Source organism: Anopheles aquasalis, chromosome 2 (assembly GCF_943734665.1).
Source record: "Anopheles aquasalis chromosome 2, idAnoAquaMG_Q_19, whole genome shotgun sequence".
Classification (NCBI taxonomy): Eukaryota; Metazoa; Arthropoda; class Insecta; order Diptera; family Culicidae; genus Anopheles; species Anopheles aquasalis.
Genome location: NC_064877.1, coordinates 22695001 through 22702500, shown reverse-complemented (window position 1 = coordinate 22702500; position 7500 = coordinate 22695001). Strand labels below are relative to the sequence as shown.

Below are 7500 nucleotides of genomic sequence, written 5' to 3'. Positions count from 1 at the left end.
AAATATTATCGTCACATTTCGCAATCGCTTCAACCGCAACAACAACAACAACGACGACGACGACGACGACGAGTTTCGTCAGCGACGTCCAAGCGACGACGATGCACACAGGCACACAAAACAGACCTCACGGGTCCTCCTCCACCTCCTCGCCTCCCTTATCGCTGTCACCGAGGGTGAAAAAAAGACACACTTCACCCCTGGGACCATTCGGAGTTTGGTGGCCAAAAGCGACGAGATCGCGAGGACGCAATCGTCTCCGAGGCTTTCGGGTGCTAAGAGCTGTTTATGTCACTTTTATTCTCGGCACCCCCCCTAGTTCACCTGTGCGCGCTCACCGAGGCCAGGGCCAAGGTCATTCGCACGTTCGGACGGGGAGGACGCACGCTAATTAATATTTACGAGAGGACTCGCGAAGAGGACTCACGGCGAAGGGAATTAGTGTAGGAGAGGGTAGACGTGGTGGTACAGAAGGGAGGCCACGGTGCGATGATGATGAGGGGCTTCCTACTTGAACCATCGCTTTGAGGTCACTGTCGTCGTCGTCGTCGACGTCGCGGTTGTCGTTGGCCGAGGTTTGCTCGATTAACGGCCAGCGACATTGCGTGTCACGAAGTAACAGAGTGTGAGAGAGAGAGAGAGAGAGAGAGTCACACACTCGGGGGAGAGAGGGAACGAAAGACAAACAAAATGACATCCCAGCAACGTCATTAGCTTCGTCGCGGGCTACTATGTTTCAAAGCGAACGACGAGCGAGCGACCCTATCAGTCATCAGTGGTCCCCCCGGTGGCCGTCATCTGCACACGAGATGCGCGTTAATGATGCGATTAATTTGCGCGAATCATCTCCTACGAACCGATGGCACCGTATAACACTGGACTGTCGCACACTGGACCTCACCGTCCGGTCCATCGAGCGCCGAACGGGCCCCTTGCTAATGCTTTCGAAGACTTTAAGGGACCTCACGAAGAAGCACGAGGCATCTTCCTTTGTTTCTTTGCCATTTTTTGGGGTGTTGTTTTTCGGGCGGCATGAGCATACACACAATCGGAGCATAGAATGGCACACGGTGTTCTTCTTCATTCCCTCTGCTCCCCCCCCCCCCCCCCTTCCGATCAGCTAATTCGAAGAAAGGGAACCCTTCACGTGCTCGAGCATGGCATCGACACGGGAAGACATAAAATATTTGGAAAAAATTGTTGGCCGTTTTTTTAGGTTTTTTGTTTTTTGGCTGCTGTCCGCCCATGTCCTGTCCAGTCCGCAGTGGCCTCGCACGGTGGAACCTATTCCGTGGACGCGAAGATGGTCGCGAGCGAGCATAATAAAGGAATGGAAGAATCACTGGCTCTTCAGCGGGGGGTGGCTGGCGAGTGCCGTATGTGATATGATCCCCTGCTCCCATCGGCCCTGTTTCAATCTTCGCGATCAACGGCAAGGGGTTCAATGGCCCCGCCATACGCCATCGATCAGTGAGAAAAGAAGCGATATGCCCTCCGGACGGTGGTGGTGACCTTGGGTGATTGGGCGATTTCGTCGATGCGGGCCCACCTCCCGCTGATACCGCGAAGCTCGCACATTCCTGGGGTGGATCGGTGACGCCGATGACACCGACGTGGGAGAAGTACCCAAGGAAGGCCTCCCAAAAACCCAAACAACACGCAACGCCACAACGAAACAATGGTCAGTGATGTCCGGTGGATGGTATGGTGCGATGGATGATCGGATCGGGGGCCCGTAAAGTGAGCTAACGGCACACACAACCTGCGAGGTGGCCGGCATCTTGAGACCACCACCCAGGCCACCAGGTATCCAGATTCCCAGTTTGTACTTTCAACAGTCCGCGTGTGCGCGCGCGCGCAATCGATCGCTCACTCACTCGATCAAGCGATCCAGCGATCGATCGTTTCATGTTGTACCAACCGATCGGTTACTTCTTCGCCCGCGGACAAACCAAGAGCGTGATAGAGAGAAAAAGAGAGGAGCCACAAAAAAAAAAGAGTTGAAGACAAAAAAAAGCGAGCCACTCGAACTCCTCTCTAGTGGTTCTGATTTTTTCCTCCCCCGACCCCCTCTTTTCGTTCAAATTTGGTGTTTCTATCTCCGATTTGGCGTGCGCACTCTCCTCTTCGCGGGAGCACCCTCCGTAACCGATATCTTGCTCGACGCCAAAACCGAACGTGCGCCTGCCATGTGCTCACGGAGGAACGGACGCCACCAAAAGGGGGAGAGGCGGTCAGAGGTTTGAGGGGGAAATTACAAAAAAAACTTTCTTCCCTCGCAGATCAGCAGCAGCAGCAGCAGCACGTTGCTGGTGGCCGATGCTGATGAAAAGAAGGCAGCTCGCAAAACAAACATCAACACTTCTTCTCAACGCTACGAAACCTCTGATCACGGATCTTGGATCACGGATCTAGGTGCTCTGCTAGTTGCTGCTGCTTTCGCGAGCTCAAGTTGCCAATGATCGCGCAAAAAAAGGGGCTTCGCGATCAGCGATCCACGATCCTCGTGCACTGCAACTCCTTATTATCCACCATTTCATAGCAAGTATCACCAGCACTACCCGAGCACTAGCGAGGGTCAATTCGATCAAATTGATGATCCGATCAGGTTCGTTATACGGTAATGGAATGGGAGGAGAAAGAGGAAAAGTACTATCACATACCAGTCTGTAGCGATGTCTCGGCCACTCAGGAACTAATAATGTTTCAATCGATGTCCGCTGTGCACCTTGGCCAGATGTGCAAATAGGCTCCGGATGTTGTGTCACCGATTCCAGCGATGACGACGAGCGATGGTATGTTCGAGTTCCACCTCACGCACTGGCACACTTGATGACACTGGGACACGCGATCGCAACTCAATCAGCGCATCGATCGCTGGTGGGCTCTCACACAATTCTCACGCGGCACACAGGTTGTCGTCCGGCTGGTCCGGGCAGGGCAGCGCGAAAGCCTTGCACTCAATCACCACATCCACACCGGGCCACTCCAAGGAGAAGTGGAAGGAGGAGGATCACAGACACACGTCAATGCACAAGACACATCCGCCTTAAGTCTGATGCTGTTGCTGATGCTGTTGGCTCTGCTGGTGATGAAGATGCGACTCTGTGCTCTGTGTCCACCAGGCAAGTCTCGACTCTGACGCTGAGGGCCGCAGAGCGTTCCGAACACCGATCTTCACCGTTTGATCGACGGAAGTGAAGTGATCGCTCGGCTCGCGCGCACCGTCGGTAATATAGGTTTCGGTTGCGCGAAACTGGCGTGCGCGCGCGCGCGCGGCCACCACCATGGCGCTTCGTCTGGGCCACGGTCCCGCTTGCTCCATCTTGCTCGCTCCGGTTCCATCCCGGCATTTGTCTTCCCTTTCACCGGCTGATGCTGCTGCTGCAACCTACTGCTCCGCTCCGAGGTGTATTCCGAGCCGAGCGAGCGCTGCTAAAGATCGCGAAGCATTCTTGCTGGTTGCTGGGGGGCTCGTTCTCTTGCTCTCCGCTTTTCACCACCACCATTTAAGTTAACTGCTCTTTGTCTTTCCCTCTTTTCTCCATCTCTCCATTGGCCGGTGCCAAGCTCCTGTGAGCTGTGTTCCTTCGTGCATTCATCTCGCGCATCCCGTTCGCGTCCCGCAGACAGGTGTGTGACCGGAGCTGCAACGACGACGGTGACAACAGCTGATAACCGGCGGCGGCGGCGTGGAGGTGGCCTATCTGGGCCCCTTTTCGTCACGCAGATGAAGCTGTCAATGAGGGGACAGGGGGAGGAGGAGGAGGAGGAAAAGACTCCGTTGGAACCTCTTTTTCGATGCTCCTCGCTACAGTTTCGACACTGTGCGCCGTATGTGTGATGGATGGATGGATGGATGAAGTTGGCAAATATTGGTTTGTTTGGCAAAGTAAACACCGCGCTGTGGATGGCGCTGTGCGGTTCGCGAGACTTTAACGATACGTGAAGCCGGGACCGTCCTTCGGACTTTGTTTTCCAGATCGACGGCGTTAGCAAGCGAGTTGAATATTTATAAACAATCGAGTGCAGCGCCGTGAAGTGAACCTTCCCGTTCGTTAAGTGCCTGCGTGGATGTGTGCTTGTGTGTGCTGGTTTGTGCCAGCTTAATGAGAAGATCGTCACGTTGGGCTGGACCGCGGGTGGTGTGCGGGATCTTTCCCTCTTTTTTGTCATAAATTTAGCGCTAAAATAGATCATCGGCAATTAGTTCGGGGCCTGGAACAGGCGGTGGTGGGAGGTTTCGTGATCGTCCAACTTCTTGTAGACGCCCAGCATGATGCTTGTAATTATGTGCCGTTTAATTGGAAGTGTTGATTGGTGCAATTCGCCATTCGCCGAGACATTATTGTGTCATTAATGCTACTTTTTACCATATTTATACAATGATTAGTGTAATTCGTTGTAGCATCAAGTGTGTCGTATGGTTTGGATGCTCTATTTCCTGACGGCAATTCCGTAATACCGAATGTTTATTTAATGCTGCCCTCGACTCAAGGTGTTTTCTACAATTGGGCTATTTATATGACTCTTTAATTATGCACAGAGACAAAACCAAGCAATTTAAATTCGCTGTCGTGTATTAATTGAGTTATGTACAGTAATTTATTATAATAAATTGCATTTAAAGACGCTGTAATCAATCTCACCAACAACTCAATGAATTCAAAGCCGTACCGAATGTACCGTACTTACAATGTTTATTTATATTGTTATCCGACAAACAAATGATGCTTAGGGCCCGTTGCAATATCAATTTTTAGTTAATTAATCAAAGCACCAAATATGGCTCCCGTTCGCCTCCCTATCCTAACATTCCTTGAGTCAGAAATCCCTATGCACGCTTCTCGTTTTGCCATGATGGACGATGAGATCCGTCACATTCCCAGCTCAAAGCGTACGAAAAAAGCTCTTTCCCGCACCGGAATGTCTCCAACACCCACGGGGCCTGCCCAAAATAAACTGCTCCGCGTAAGTTATGTGCGAGCCCGACCCTTCGTGGTCAGCATTTGAGTGTTTTTTCCCAGCCGTTGCCCTCGATCTCCCGCCAGTCACGGCTGGTTCTCATCCTAGTTCTATGGATACCATTTTTCCATTTCTTTTCCCGTGTGCAAAATATTCGCAATCGCAAATGCTCTGGCGCCTGGCTCTGGCCAGCAAACGGTAGTAAAACAACAACCCTTTCCGCACCTTTTTAACGAGCTCCCCTCCATCCTCTTCCGCTCCTGTAGCAAGTGATCTGACGCAGATGATTCAGCGGGCAGCTGTTTGATGCTGCGGGAAACTACTTCCGAACGACAGTTGACCTGCTTGCATTCCGCTCGCCACCGGAACCAACATAAAAGCTGATACATAAAAACACACATACACATCGAGGGAGTGCACTTGTTGGGCTCAACCCACTGCTCCACCCCAACTGGTCACCAAGAAAAAGCGAAAGAAAAAAAAAGCCGAAAAAGATGTCCCAGCGATAGTTTCGGTTTCATTGGGACCCCCGCCGGACCAAAGTTCACACACGCCCAAGCCAAGAGGGTTGGCAGGGGGGGGGGGGGGGGGGGACGTACAATGACAAATCTAAATTTCAATGAAGCGCGCCCAATGAAGGGGGCTGTGAGGGTGGCGGACATGCTTTCTCCCATCTCTTCGCTCTCAATTAAAAGCTTGCGCTCATCGCGATCGTACGGCGAGCTAGCCAGTCACCCAAATTTCGGTCTTCCCCCAAACGAAAGGGAGGGAAGAAGGGGGAGGGGATGATGGAACATCCATCCATGCGAAGTGCGCAAACCTGGCCACACGGACAGCGACAGTTGACGGTATGATGGAATGGACTGAGCTGAGCGGCTGGAGCTGGTGAGCAAATTAGGCGAAAACAGAAAAAGACCGGCCACCGGTAACGACGATGGCCAAGAAACACCGCTACTAGGTGCTTCCGAGTGCCCTCACTCCCACCCGGGTAGGGGACTATCCCGTGTCCCCCCTGGTACAAGGGGAATTGTGAAAGCATTCCAAAACGGAAATAATGCATTTTTTCCGGAATTCATTATCGTTCCGCGTACCTTAATGGAGGGAAAAGGGGAAGAAGGGGAGGACTGGAAGCTGCCGGTGGCCAGGCCTAGGACAGTGGAGTGCGATCTTCTTTCGCCAGCGAGCCAGCGAGCGATTCGGTTAACTGTCTAGTTGGTTTCGGGCTGGTTAACGGATCAAATTTGCGCATTTCGCATTCGCCTGCCGGTCGCGCCGTGGGACGTCACTTAAACGGAAGGAAGGCCCCCCACACCGAGCTCCAGGACCGCCCGCCGCTGATGAGGTTCGAGATGGAAAAGAAAAGCACAAAACCGCGTGCTCTAGTCGCGCCAAAGCGAAACCGCAACCTGGTGCTCGGTATGGATCGATCAGTCGGTCGTTCGGTCGGTCGGTGCGCGCCAAAGGAAAGGCCCGCCACAGACAAAGCGAACTGGCGTCAATTCACAGATTTTCACCCTCACCCTGCGGGGTGGGCGCCATTGAAAGGAAATTCACGAACGCGCTAGCCTACGGTAAACAAAAACTAATCACCCTTCAGTGGGAGGGAGGTTCAGGGAACGCACAAATTGCGCAAAAGCACCGCAACCCTTTTTGCGTCACGCGTAACGTACAGATGAACGAACGGGAGAAAAAGAGAGAGTGCTGGGTGCGTTTTTCGGGGAATTACCGGCGCATCAAACGACCGGAAGCAGTGCAGAGACCTCCGGTGTCACCTTGGTACCAACAACGTGCGGCTGTAGCTCTGTGTCTTTAAATACTCAGAACGAAGAGTACTGAGACCTCTCGGCAGCTGTACGGCACTTTTCCCTTGTAATTAAAGGCATCGTGAACAATAGCCCACATCTTTAGACAGGTTTGCTCGCTCATTCGCTCGTTCAAATCGCTCTGGTGACCGACTAGTGAGCTAGCGGAGCTCCCAGCTATCTCTGTGCTGCTTAGCGAGGCCACCGGCCTGGTGGTGGCCAGTTACGCTATGTTGATAAGTGATTTATTAACAAAGCATCTAACCAACCGACCGGCAACACCAACGGCCGGCATTCGCGCATCTAATTATGCTAAAGCTAACAATCACTCACTGGCCCATTCCCGTCCATCCGTCCATCCGTCCATCCGTTCGTCCGTCCGTTGATCGGACTTGGTCCGATGAGCATTGCTGGCAGCCAGAGCAGGCGATGCCATCACCATCTTCGTAGTGCTGGTGGTGGTGCTGGTGTTCCCATCCCTTCTTGTGCTCAGTTCCGCATTCCCGCAGTTCCACGAAAAGTGCAACGAGTGCAACCTCCGGTAATTGGGCGCTGGTGTAGATCGCACCCAGATTGGGCCGCGTTTCTTGGTCTTCCGGAGCTTTAACCTTCTTCCTCGCGTTGGCCATGCGAGTTTTATGCAAACAACCCAATTTTCGTGGCCCAGGAAGGAACTGCTCGCGAGAATGCGTCATTACCGTGGCCTCACGTCCGCTGGATTTTAACTTACACT

The 7500-nt window shown here is 52.8% G+C and overlaps 1 protein-coding gene across 1 annotated transcript in view; it reads right to left on the bottom strand.

Annotated features, from left to right (window-relative positions):
* Positions 1 to 3152, bottom strand: part of LOC126569029 (transcription factor SPT20 homolog) — a 27926-nt gene extending 24774 nt beyond the window's left edge. Inside the window, exon 1 of the mRNA XM_050225813.1 lies at positions 2664 to 3152. The gene's annotated coding sequence lies outside the window, so the exon portion shown is untranslated. The remainder of the gene's footprint in view (positions 1 to 2663) is intronic.
* Positions 3153 to 7500: the final 4348 nt, after the last annotated feature.